Source organism: Lynx rufus, unplaced genomic scaffold (assembly GCF_022079265.1).
Source record: "Lynx rufus isolate CCGP_SWC_20201006 ecotype Redwood Valley unplaced genomic scaffold, mLynRuf1.p SCAF_7, whole genome shotgun sequence".
Lineage (NCBI taxonomy): Eukaryota > Metazoa > Chordata > Mammalia > Carnivora > Felidae > Lynx > Lynx rufus.
Window position 1 is genome coordinate 110,924,474 of NW_025814889.1, and position 14,038 is coordinate 110,938,511.

A 14,038-nucleotide genomic window follows, 5' to 3' on the forward strand; every position below is an offset into this window, starting at 1 on the left:
TTTAATTATTCAGTGAATATTTATTGTACATCTACCTTGTGACAAATTGTGTGCTAAGCTTAGGGATACAAGGATAAATGAGAAAAGGCCTCTATTCTTACAGAAACTTGGAAAAATTGAGTCAGAGTAAAGGGTAATAGATAAATGCCACGATTAGTGTCGGCTGGAATGTAAAGAGGTACATATTTATATGAATTTAAAAAGATGACACAAATTTAGTCCATTATGGGATTTGTGAAAAATAACTGACATCTTATACAATAAAGCAAAAATCTTGATCTTAGGAAGATTTTATCGAATTTGTATGTACATAGCTAAGATCTAATCAACAGCTCTAGCAAATTTTGTCAGGATATAAAGTTAGCTGACACCAAAAATATTCAGCATGGCATAGCCAGCTTTGCTAGAGTGATAAATTAAATCTCAAATCTATAACTGGTGGTATGCTTTATAGAGACTGTTTTTAACTACAACTCTATATTTCAGAAAGAACGTGTTGAAAGGAGAGAAGCCAAATATTCAGTTGGCCGATTTCCTTTAGCATTCTTACCAGTGCATAAGTTTTTGTTTGTTTTTTTGATGCATAGAATTTTGATTATCTGTGAAGTGAATTCAGAACAAACAAGCTACAGGGAATTAGATAAAGTCTTTGGTTTCACTCATGGGACTGAATTTCTGTAAACAGGCTGTGCAAATAATACATTCAAGGTTTTACCAGCAAAGGAGCTAATTATCCATGGAATGGTAGAAGAAATAAAGCATTATCACAGTACATTTCTTGGATCCAAACTCCTGCAGGGTCAGACATCATATTTTCTGCTCCTTATGCGTCTGTCCCCACAATATTTAGCACAGTACTGATTGTGTTAGGTGCTCAATGAATACTCATTGAATGATGATCCATATTTCATTTTACAGATTTAGAGGGTATATTTTATACCTATCATCTATGCTCCTCCATTATTGGCATTGTTGTGATATTAGTGATTTTAACTATACTAGGCTACTACCTCAGCTCTAATTTCTTTTACCTTTTGTAGGCCCTTCAAGTCCTGAGATAACAGAGGACACAGATTATAGTATGTCTAAGTCCTGAGATTTTGTAAATACTATCATACCTCCTGGAATTGTGGGATTATGGCTTTGGAGGACTTTAAAACCAGCTCAAGTAAGGACATTTGATGGAGCTTCATAAATCATACATTTTTCTCTTAATTGCAACATACCATAGACTCTTTTGCTTCAGTAACTCTTCACTCCCATCACCGTAACAAGTGTTAACAGGGGAGATGGGAGGAACAAATCACCCTCAGTCCTAAAAACACACATATTCTTATGAAATTCTCTAATTCCTATGACATAAAATACCTTTCCTTGAACAATGGTAAGATTCCAAGTGGCTGGGGACTTTTTTCAGCATCTTAGTATAGGCTTTGTTGTTGTTTTTTTTCCTCTTAAGCAGCACAATTAGATTAGATGAAAACCAATCCATGTAAATCCTATATGTCATGTTCATGGGAAATTTGATGGTCAATTATTTTAAAATAATAGAAAATGTGGGTGATTGCTGCGTAGTCAATATCATAAATAAAAAAAAATTCAGGATGATAGAGAATTGAAATGGCTCCTGGTATGGCAGAAGAGGAAGTAAATAATATCAATGAAAGCAAATTTAGAAACTTGCGAATTAAGTGAGGAATCCAGAATTGCTTTCTAATTCTTTTCGGCATCTCTCCAAAAAGGTTATTTATTTTCAACAACAATACTTTTAACCACCCAAGACTGACCCCCAAATATCTAATTAAGTGATCAGCATATAAATGAAGTGTCCATCTTATTTAGAATGTGTAAGAAAAATATTAATTACATTCAATACTTCATCATATGGCCCTCCCATTCTAAGAAAAAGTTCAATACCTCTTCTTTTCTTCCAGAACTTGCAGTTTGTGCCAAGTGTGTATGTTTATTAAATAGGTTTTCAATGAATGTGCTTGTTTTTGTAAAAAAAAAAAAAAAAAACTAGTTTGCTTCTTTTCTGGTCTTGCATCATAGTTTTGCAAAACTGATTTAAGAGCTACTCTCCAGCTGTGTGCAGAGGAACAAAGAATAAGACAAGAAGCTGGTGTAAAGCCCTCTACCAAGGATAACAATAGCCTGGAGGGAGAAAGTAACACACTGAGATCCAGTCTTTTACAGATGCTAGTGGATGAGTTGCTCTGAGAGGACAAAGTCCTGCTTGGAGCCACCTGTTTCCAAAGACCTTTCCCTTGCTCTTTAGCTTGTCAGGTTTACTGAGGCCAGCCAGGGTTCAGGAGGCAGGAGAAACCCATTTGTAATACTCAGGCAATCTCCGGTCACAGGCGAAAAATCATGTAAGGAACAGGAAATACATAAAACAAGTTCAATCAGATCATTTAAAAATATGTGTTCATTTATTCATTCATTAATTTTTATTTTCAATTTCATGGAAAAGTAAAAAACAAACAACCAGAAAAGAAACCATAGCTCAACTACATTTAGGTTTCTATAGGATCCAGGTTCTTCATTTTCCTCAAAATAGAAAAGCCTCTTATATTACACATCATTTGATCCATGGAAATAAAGGTAGGTCCTCATTTATTTTAGTTCTTGACCCTTCCCAACTTGGTTTAGAAGAAGAAACTACCTTTGTCCCCTTTGAACTAAAGTAAGGCAGGCACAAGTCTGACATGGGATAACTTCTGCAAAAGGATTGATTAAATCTCTCTTTCTTCTCAAGATGAAAAGGATCTTTAAAAACAAACTGAGGTTTTATATCTGTAGGTATTAAATTCTCCCCTTGCATTTGCTTTCGCTCAATGTAGCATTTGTGTGGTTTATTACAACATCTTTCATGTAGCAGATCTAAAAACCTCTTTGTGAACTTGAAGATAATGGCATAGTGTGCTATAGGTTTTAAAGATCTGGGTTTTAAAGCCAGCAAGCAGCCCTTTGCAGAGAGTAGCTGTCGTGCTGATGTGAAAAGTTTCTTTTTCTGGCTGTGGTTTAATTCTCCATTCATTTTAGGAATTGCTTCCTACAAATAAAATGTTTGATGGCTATTTTTCCCTTCCTAAAGCAAGCCTAAAGCAGAAGTTGCCAAATTTAAGGGTAAATAAGAACCACCTGGCGTGTTTGCTAAAATGTTGATTCCTAGGATTCTCAGCTAATACATTGATTTAGGAGACTTGGGGTGGGACCCAGGAACCCACCTTTCAAGTGACTACTCAGTTGACCTTGATGCAGGGATTGTGTAGAAAAACACTAGCCTAAACTAATTCTGGAAAAAAGTGAACATAAGTGTTCTAGATAGCTTTTTTGCAAGATATTTTATAGGTTTAATTGATGAGTTTACTCCAAACGGTCAAAGACAGTGAATTGTTTTCTTTTTAAAGTTTATTTACTTTGAGAGAGAGCGCACGCGCATTAGCAGGGGAAGGGCAGAAAGAGAGGGAGAGAGAGAATCCCAAGCAGGCTCAGGGCTGTCAGCACAGAGCCCAACGTGGGGCTTGAGCTCACAAATTGTGAGATCACGCCCTGAGCCAAAACCCAGAGTCGGATGCTTAACTGACTGAGCCACTTAGGCGCCCCACATTTTTTTTCATGAAAAAAATTAGATTTAAAAGGAAGTACCATTACCTTGCTTTCCAAGGGAACTATGAGTGCTATGCACAAATATGTAATGGAAAAGCAAATTACCCCATTGTTTTGATTTCAAAGCAGCACAGAAATTTCATAAGAGCTGATTGTATGTCATGAAATCCGATTCTTAAAAAGAGTCTTGGTAGAGATAAACCTATAGATTATAGTGTAGATTAGTTTAAGAAGTAAGATTCTGTTGTATGTTCCAACTTGTTGGCTGTCAGGTCAGCATACACTACATAAAGAGATGGCGAAACGCCTACCATTCTAGCATAAATGTTGATATTCCTCCACTGAGAAATCGAACACAGGCCTATATCTTTTCCTAGTTCAGTTCAGTTCATGAGTTGTTGAAGGGGAAGATGATAGCGGGCCCTTTTTGGCAGCACCTGGGCACCGGTCACACCTGGAGACCCTTTAGTGAAACCCAGGAATGGGAAGGAGAATAGAAAGCATCCGAAGTATTCTGGTGGACCACACAGTGATGCTGCTCAAACCTGATTGACCAGCTGCCGGTAACGCTGCCAGCTTTGAGGAATTGGCCTCCTGTCTGCAACACCTGGAGAAATGATGGATGTACACCTATTGGAGTTCCATGTTACACAGACTCCTAGAGAAGTTACTTTGGATTTACACATGCTTAGCTGGTTCCTAGTGTTGTAGTCCTCAGGAGCTTTCAACCTCGTGTCATCTAATACTGCTAAAAAAATTAACCCTTTGTCTTTCACTTATTACAGCTGTATAGAAAATAAAGGGAACACAGCAAGGTGATGAGGAAAACAGGCTCTGGATCTAAGATACCTGGATTAATAGACTGGCTCCACCAGCTTTTAACTGTGAACCACTGAGCATACTAACACAATATTCTGTATATCAACTTCCTTATATGTCACATGAAGATAGAAAATATCATACCTATTATATGAAGTATCAGAATTCTTAGCAGGGTTAAATTAGTTAACATGCATGAAGCATTCATCATAGTGCCTCGCACAAACATGTGCCCAATAAGAGTTAGTTTTATTATTGTTGTTATTGCTGTTGATTGATAGAGAAAACAAATGGAAAAAGTGTCATTCTTAATTTGAACATGCGTTTAATCAATATGTATATTGAAATATGCTTTGCACATAACAGTTTGCACACATTTTAATTTTCATTAAGTTTTGACAAATACGTACACCTGTGTGATTAGTATTCCAATTAATAGATAGATTATTTCCATTATCCCAGAAAGTTCCCTAATGCAGTTTGCAATATCTCACCCCCCACTCACACCAAGAAATAATCTGGTATCTAAAACCATAGCTTTAGGGGCGCCTGGGTGGCTCAGTTGGTTAAGTGTTCGACTTCAGCCCAGGTCATGATTTCGCAGTCTATGAGTTCGAGCCTCGTGTTGGGCTCTGTGCTGACAGCTCAGAGCCTGGAGCCTGCTTCAGATTCTTGTCTCCCACACTCTCTGCCCCTCCCCCACTCACACTCTGTCTCTCTCCCTCTGAAAAATGATTAATGTCAAAAAAATTTAAAAAAATAAAACCATAGCATTAATTTTTCTGTTTTTAGAACTTCATATAGATGGTATCAAATAGAACGTACTCTTTTGTGTCTGGCTTTTTTCACCTAACTTTATGGTTATGAAATTCATCTTTGTTGTTGTGTATATCAGTAGTTTGTTCCTTTCTGTCATTAAGTATTCTGTTTTCTTAATATACCGCAATGTGTCCAATCACGTGTTGATGAACATATAGATTTTTTCACATAAATCATTTAGGTTTTGGCTACTAGGAATAAAACCTCTCAAACATCATTGTACACATCATTTTTGTGAATGCATTGTCATTTATTTTGGGTAAATATGTAGAAATGGAATTGCTGGTATATAGGTTATGTGTATGTGTAAACTTACATAAGAAATTGCAATCTCTTTTCCAAAGCGGCTGTTTCATTATACACTCCCACCAGCAACCTATGAGACATCTATTTATTCCACATTCTCAACAGTCGGTATTAGTATTTTAAATTTTAGTCATCCTATTTAGTGTGAAGTGATATGTTTTTAATTTGAAGTTTTCTGAAAACTAATGATGTTGAGTATCATCTCATGTATGTTTTGGAAACTTCTATATTATCTTCTTAAGTATCTGTATAATCTTTGGCAAATTTTTGTTGGTTTGTATTTTTATTATTGCATTGGAGGAATTCTCTATTTAACTGGAATATATAAAGTGAATTATTATCTTAGCCTTTTTATTGTCTTAATGATGTTTTCTAGGAGCACAAGTTTAATTTTCACAGAGTATATATAATTTATTAATTTTTTTAATGGTTAGAGGTTTTTTGTCCTAAGAAATCTTAGCCTACCTCCATATTGTAAAGACATTTTCCTATGTTTTCTTGTAGAAATTTTATAGTTATCTTATATTTAGATCTATTTCACATCTTGAATTAGTTTTTAGTATGGTAGAATTTGAACTTTTCCTTCCATGTATATTCAGTTGCTCCAAAGTTTTTACAGAAAAATTATCCTTCTCCCATGGAATTGCTTTGCTGCTTTATAGAAAAGATCTGTTGACCATATAAATATTTGTCTATTGGACTCTTTATTCTGCTGTCTTTATACTGATGCCACGTTTTTTGACAAATACAGCTTTACCATATACTTTGAAATGATATAGCATATGTCCTCCAACTTTGTTATTTTAAGTACTTTACATTTTCCTAATCATTGTGGAATCAGCTTGTGAATTTCTTTTTAAAAAGTCTTCTGGAATTTTAATTGGTACTGCACTCTACCAGTGCATCCATTTAAGGATAATTGACAATAGCTTTGAGTCTTCCAATCCTTGACCAGTATATTCCTCCATTTATTTTGCTCTTCTCTAAATTCTCCCAGCAACGTTTTTATAGTTCCAAAGTAGAGAACTTGCACATCTTTTCTCTGATGTGTTTCCAAATATTTTGTGTTTTTGTTGCTGTTGTAAAACATTTTTACATTAAATTTTCTGATTGGCCTTTCTATATTTCTCTCTCTCTCTCTCTCTCTCTCTCTGTTAAGTGATATATATATATATATATATATATATATTCTTTGACCTCTCTCTCTCTCTCTCTCTCTCTCTCTCTCTCTCTCTCTCTCTATATATATATATATATATATATATATTCTATACTCTTTGCTAAATTCACTTTTTTAATTCTAATGAATTTTTGGTAGATTTCTTAGGGTTTTATACATAAACAATGATGTCTGAAAATAAGGAGTCATATTGTCCTTTGCAATGTGGATGCTTTTTACTTCTTTTTCTTGATTTATTAAGGGCTAAGACTTCCAGTACAATGTTAAATAGAAGTGGTGAATTCAAACATTGTTGCCTTTCTCAATATCAAGGGGGATTAATCACTATGAAATATATTATATCAAGTTGAGGAAATTCTCTCTTCTTAGTTTCCCAAGTATTTTTAGCATAAATAGCTGCTGTACTACTACATCAAATGATTTCTGTGTTTATTGAAATGCCATATAATTTTGTTTTCAATTTCCTGCAGTAAATTCTACTTAGCCGTGATGTATTCTATTATTTATATAGCGGTAGATTTAATTTGCTATAATCTGTAAAGATTCTTGTGTCTATGCTCATGAGAGCTAATGGCCTATAATTTTCTTTTCTGATAATATTGTGTCCAGGTTTTGTTGGCTTCATAAAACAAACTTGGAAGCATCTATCTCCTATGTTTTTTTAAAGAGCTTGCAAAGATTGGTATCTCCTTTGATATTTGATAGACTTCAACTGTGAAGTCATTAGAACCTGGAATTTTCTCTTTGAGAAAGTGTTTAATTACATCTATTTCTTAGGGTTATTCAGATTTTCACTTTTACTTGTGTCAGTTTTGGAAAGTTATATTATTTAAGGAATAATGTGTCCAGCTTATCTAAGTTATTAAATTTATTGGCATACAGATGTTCATAATACTTATGTATTATTATTTCATATCCACAGGATTTATATTGATGTGCCCACTAGTATTCCTGTAAAATATTCTATATCATTACTAATTTTTTTGGTTATTCTATCAATTATTTCGATACATAAAATCTTTACCAATGATTGTGGATTGGTCTACTCTTCCTGTTAGTCCTGTCCATTTTTGCCTCATATATTTTTAGCTCTGTAATTAAATAAGTACACATTTATAATTATGTTGTCCTGATGAATAAATCCTTTTATCATAATAAAATAACCTTCTATCTCTGGTAATACTTCTTGTATTGAAATAATCTAGTCACACTAAATTTCTTAGACTTGTGGGTTGAATAGTATGTTTATTTCCATTCTTTTATTTTCAACTTGTGTGCACTTTTATATTTAAAGTATGTCTCTTTCAGACCTAAATGTGAGACAGAAAACCATCAAAACCCTAGAGGAGAAAACAGGCAACAACCTCTTTGACCTCAGCCACAGCAATTTGTTGCTTGACACATCTCCAAAGGTATGGGAATTAAAAGCAAAAATGAACCATTGGGAACTCATCAAGATAAAAAGCTTCTGCACTGCAAAGGAAACAATCAACAAAACTAAAAGGCAACTGATGGAATGGGAAAAGATAGTTGCAAACGACATATCAGATAAAGGGTTAGTGTCCAAAATCGATAAAGAACTTAACCAAGCTCAACACCCAGAAAACAACCCAGAAGAATTAGGCAGCAAACATGAATAGACACTTTCCCAAAGAAGAAATCCAGATGGCTAACAGACACATGAAAAGATGTTCAATTTCACTCATCATCAGGGAAATACAAATCAAAACTACACTGAGATACCACCTTACATGGGTCAGAGTGGCTAAAATGAACAACTCAGGAGACAACAGATGCTGGTGAGGATGTGGAGAAATGGGAACGCTCTTGCACTGTTGGTGGGAATGCAAACTGGGGCAACCACTCTGGAAAACAGAGCGGAAGCTCCTTAAAAAATTAAAAATAGAACTACCCCACGACCCAACAGTAGCACTATTAGGAATTTATCCAAAGGATACAGGAATGCTGATTCATAGGCGCACATGTACCCCAATGTTTATAGCAACGCTTTCAACAATAGCCAAATTATGGAAAGAGCCCAAATGTCCATCAACTGATGAAAGGATAAAGAAGATGTGGTTTATATATACAATGGAATACTATGTGGCAATAAGAATGAAATCCTGCCATTTGCAGCAACGTGGATGGAACTGGAGGGTATTATGCTAAGTGAAATAAGTCAGAGAAAACCAGATATCATATGTTTCACTCATGTGGAACTTGAGAAACTTAACAGAAGACCATGGGGAGAAGGGAAGGGAAAAAAATAGTTACAGAGAGGGAGGGAGGCAAACCATCAGAGACTCTTAAATGTAGAAAACAAACTGAGGGTTGATGGGGCAGTGAGAGGGGAAAATGGGTGATGGGCATTGAGGAGGGCACTTACTGAGATGAGCACTAGGTGTTGTATGTAAGCGATGAATCATGGGAATCTACCTCCAAAACCAAGAACATGCTGTACATACTGTATGTTAACCAATTTGGCAATAAATTATATTAAAAAAATAAAGTGTGTCTCTTTCATAAATATCTAATTGAGCCTTGGATTTTTAACTAGTCTGACAATTATTTAATCAATGACTTCTAGGATTCCATTCTGGCTCTTCTGATAGATATTTCGCTATACTTATTGGTATTTTATTTTAGTGACTGCTTTAGAGACCACAATATACATCTTTAAGTTACGAAAGTCTGTTTGAATTAACATTATACTACCATGGATAAGAATCTCACAACAGTATAATTTTAACTACCTTTCTTCTATCCACTGTGATATTGATGTCAGATATTTCTTCTATATATAAACCCCATAATACATTATAAATATTAATTTTTGCTTTAAATAGATAATGGGTTTTAAAAATTTTTATAATCTTTATTTAATCTTTTATATCTATCCACATATTTAATATTTCCATTGTTCTCCATGTCAGTGGTGTTTTCAGTGCTCTTCAGGCTGTGGTTTGGCTTCTTAAAGACACATCTGTTGTATGCATAGAAATGATTTCACAGAGATCTGGAGCACAGATTGTATCACCGAGTTAGTTCTATTTTGAGCAAGGGTGCTGACCTCTTATACATTGTGTCAGTCAGTCAATGGCTAAGGTCCACTCCCACTCCTCAAGATAGAGGATAGCCTCCTGGGTCAGGTGGTTCCTATTAGTGGAAGACCACTCTCTAATGATGGGGCATATGTGATTTGTAATCAGCCAAGATCTGGCCAAGGCACCAAGGCCTCCACTATAGGGCTATCCTATAGGATGCAGTACACTCCATAAACCAACAATCTCTATTTATGATTTGTCTCAAATAGATAGAATAAATAGGTTCAAAACCCAAGGGGTAAAAATAGAAGTGGCCCTATTTACTCTTCTTCCTAGTGAGCTACTTGGGAGGAGTTGTGTTTCCTATCACCACATGTTTAGGCTCAGTGGATATGGAGGTATTGGTTAGTAGTGGGGATAGGTGCTTCCATGAAAGGATAGAGTAAAAGTCTGCCTAAATTTAAAGATGCAGCTGCCATCTGATGATTGTGGGTTCCTTTGTCTGTGGAAGAGCAAGCACAGAAAGGGTATACTCAATCCTGATCTTCATGAGCAGGTGTGACTGGTTTTTTTGTATGGAGGCTGGATAGAATGTTTGGTACAAAGGTGAGCCACTGGGGCATTTTGGGGTATCTGTGTTCCATTTTAATTATATATAGGCATGCAAAACAATCATGGCATGGATAAGGCCGTGATAACCAGGGGTTCGTTCAACTACAGGGATGAGAGTCTGGGTCACCTCACTAGGCAAGATATTAGATTATAGAAATGCTATTCTAGGATGATGGAATGCTAGAAGATAAGTATCAGTTTTGTCTTGGAGAGCAACTACAGCAGTGCAGACTCTGTTCGTTCCAATAATACATCCCTCGTAAGTTTTTCCACGAACTATGATCATAGTATTCTAAAGACACTGAGAGAACTTAATGTTAAAAGCAATTGCAGCTGAGTGGGGCAAGCAGTGAGCTGTAATAGTCTCTGTGGTGATTCAGAGAGTTACTTCTTCAGATCTCTTTACTGGGCTCGTGCTTCCATCTCCCAGCTGATGCAAGTTTGCTGCTACCTGCCCAGTTAGGGCTGATGGAAGCTGACTCATTCAGAAGTTTGCCTCCATTGGCCCATAGACAATAACTGATTGATACAGGGGTTCGAAAATCTGGTCCTTCTGTCTCAAGGTAGGGAATAATACTGCAGTGAAATTTATGCTCTACCTCCCATCCCCTCCTTGTCCCCTTATCAGACTTAGACTAGACTTTAACTGAGACTATATCCATGCAGGCAGATTCCTGCTCAGGTTCTGTGTCTAGGGAATCTGAGCTAAGACACAGAGAAAATCAGCTTCTGTGCTCCACTTACCCCTTTGGGCTCTTGCTTTGCTTTGCTTTTGGCGAGGGTGGGAGAATTCCTTAATTTCTTTCCAGCTGGTTAAGTTCATTTTGAAAGATTAAAAAAAAAATATTTTCTTCATCAGAAGGGTTAATCTTTGAATCTGATTTCACATACTATTGGAAAATGGGTCAGTGTTTTTTATCTCGGCTCCAATTTTATCCAGACCGTTTTCTTAGATACAGTATTTATTGAGCACTTACTATGTACCAGGCAGTGTTCTAAGGATATTATATCTATTAACTGATTTAAAACCAGTCTTTAACCCTATAAATTAGGCATACATACTATTTCCATTTTATGGATAAAGAAATTAGGATACAGAGAATTTAAACAGCTTATGTAGGCTCATCCAGATGGTAAGTAATTGAACCAGGATTCAACTCAGCAGTATGGCTTCAAGAGTCATGACATTCTACTATCTTTTAGTAGGAGTTTCCTGGCTAAGTTCTTCCATAATTGTTTTACATGGTAGTTAAGTACCTGAAGAAGGGTTGGGAGATTGATTTTCCTATCACCTAATACATATGTTTTATAATGTGTAAATCTGTGTTGAGAAGGAAAAGGTTATATGGCCCATACAGATTTTTTGCTGTTGAAGTTTGCTCAACCCAAGAGTGTTTTGTAGCCACTTGATTGCAATAAATTATGCTTCCAGAGGTTAATATCTACAATAGGATTGAATAACACATCAAGATAATAATATAACTAGAATAATAACTGAAGAAAAAGGATTTATGACATTTTATATATTTTGCATTACATTTCTACTAATAGGTTTTTCTTGAATACCTATTATCTGCCAGTAATTTTCAAATATTGTCTTATAAAATTCATTACAACCCTTCAAGAAAGTGTTTTTCAAGCACTGAATAAGTATTTGTTGAATGAACGATGAGTGAAATGTAAAATAACATTCTCCTTGCCAGTAGGCAGAAAGAAAGAAAGAAAGAAAGAAAGAAAGAAAGAAAGAAAAAAGATCATAAGGAGTATAAGAGCTGTGCAAATACTGCATTGCAGAAAATTTCTCTGATAAGAAAGAAAGAGACCAAAGTACTATAGAATTTAATAACATAGAGAAAAGAAATTTCTTCAAAGAAAATTTGTCATGGTACAGACTCATTCTCCTTATTCTCTTGAAATCATTTTTTAAAGATCTATAGTGAGATCCATGTTACATTATTTAATGTTCAATTTTGAAGCCTAATTTTACTCAGAAGCATTCATGCAATTGGTGATTCCCTCTTCTTTGAAACATTTTTTTTTCTACTTGGCCTCCAGAAAACTGCTGTCTTGATTCATTTCCTACCTCACTGGGCACTCCTCTTCTTTGTGGGATTTCCTCCATTTCCCACTTACACACATTGAAGTGCCCAGACCTCAGCTTTGCACTCCTCACCCGCTCTGCATTCATTCACTTGGTGATCTCATTCAGGCCCACATCTATATGCCCAGTGTGACCCTCCATTTGTCATTCAAGACTCATCTATTCAACTGCTCCTTAATCTTCCCGCTGGGATCTCATTGCTACACTCTGGTTCAAGTCTAGAGTATTGCAACAACCGCTTGCTTCCATCCGTGTGGCCTGTTCTCTATAGTGTATCTAGAGTGACTTTTAAAAAATGTTAAGACAGATCATGTCACTCCTTTGCTCAAAAGCATCAAATTGCTTTATTGATCATACAGAATAAAAGTGGAAACCTTTCCCATTGACCAATAAGGCTTTATGTGATCTGAGTGTTACTCTCTCTATTCTGTGCCCCACCTCTCTAATCTCATCTCATCTCTTTACCTTGCTTGCTTCTTTCCAGGCACTCTGGCATCCTTGCTAATCTTGAAATATGCCAAGCACATTCTTTCCTCAAGACCTTTGCCTTTATTGTTCTCTGTGCCAGAAAAACATCCTCTCACTTATCCATAGACTGTCCCCATACCTCCTTTATACCTCTGTTAATTGCCAACTCCCCTGCATCTTTATAAAATAGCCTGGCCTTCCTGTTCCTCTGTCTCCTACTTTGTTTTACTTTTCTTCTTTCTTTTCTTTACCATATATGTGGATCTTTGTTTATTGTCTCTTTGCACTTCCACTCCCTTTGAAGCATGAGCTTTTGTAAGTAACGACTTTGTTTTATTCATTGCTGCATCCCCATTGCTTAGAACACACAGTAGATGCCAATATTGAATCAATGAATGTATGAGAGCATTTTCATTATTAAAAAATAATATATTACTAAGATATATTGCTTTATAATGAGTTTTCACAGAAACTATGTCTATAAAAACTCAAAAATCTGTGAGCATCTTCTCTATGGTTTTCTCATTTGCAGTTTTAGAAGATCTGTATTCCTGAGATACAGAGAGCTGAGGAGAGTCTTCCACTTCTTTTCCTTTGGCCAACATTACTTTTAGGAGAAAGGAAGAATAAGTAGGAAATAGTTTCTTCTGCCCTCAGGGCAGAATTTGTATAGTGCATAATTATTTGTCATGCAGAGAGAGGTCCTTCAAATGGCCTAGGCATCCTTAAGAACAAAGCCCAGAAAAGGCCACCTTTGCTCTTGCTCTGCCATTTCCCTGATTGGAGTCCATCCTTCATTCTCTAGCCCAGTGATCTCCTGTTTTCAACTCATTAAATAGAGATAATAAAACTGTGCCTACCTTACAATAGTGCTAGGAGGCTTGATTAATTAGTAAAAGTTTATGAAACACTTTGACATTCTCAGATGAAAGGCACTAAAGGAGTATAGAGTGTTATTATATTTTTAACAACCAGAAAGCCTAATATTAAAGTAATGACATTTCACACATTTATAAGATCAAAAGCCTTAATAAACAGATGTCATTTTATAATCATTTTATTTTGAAAAACTGAGGC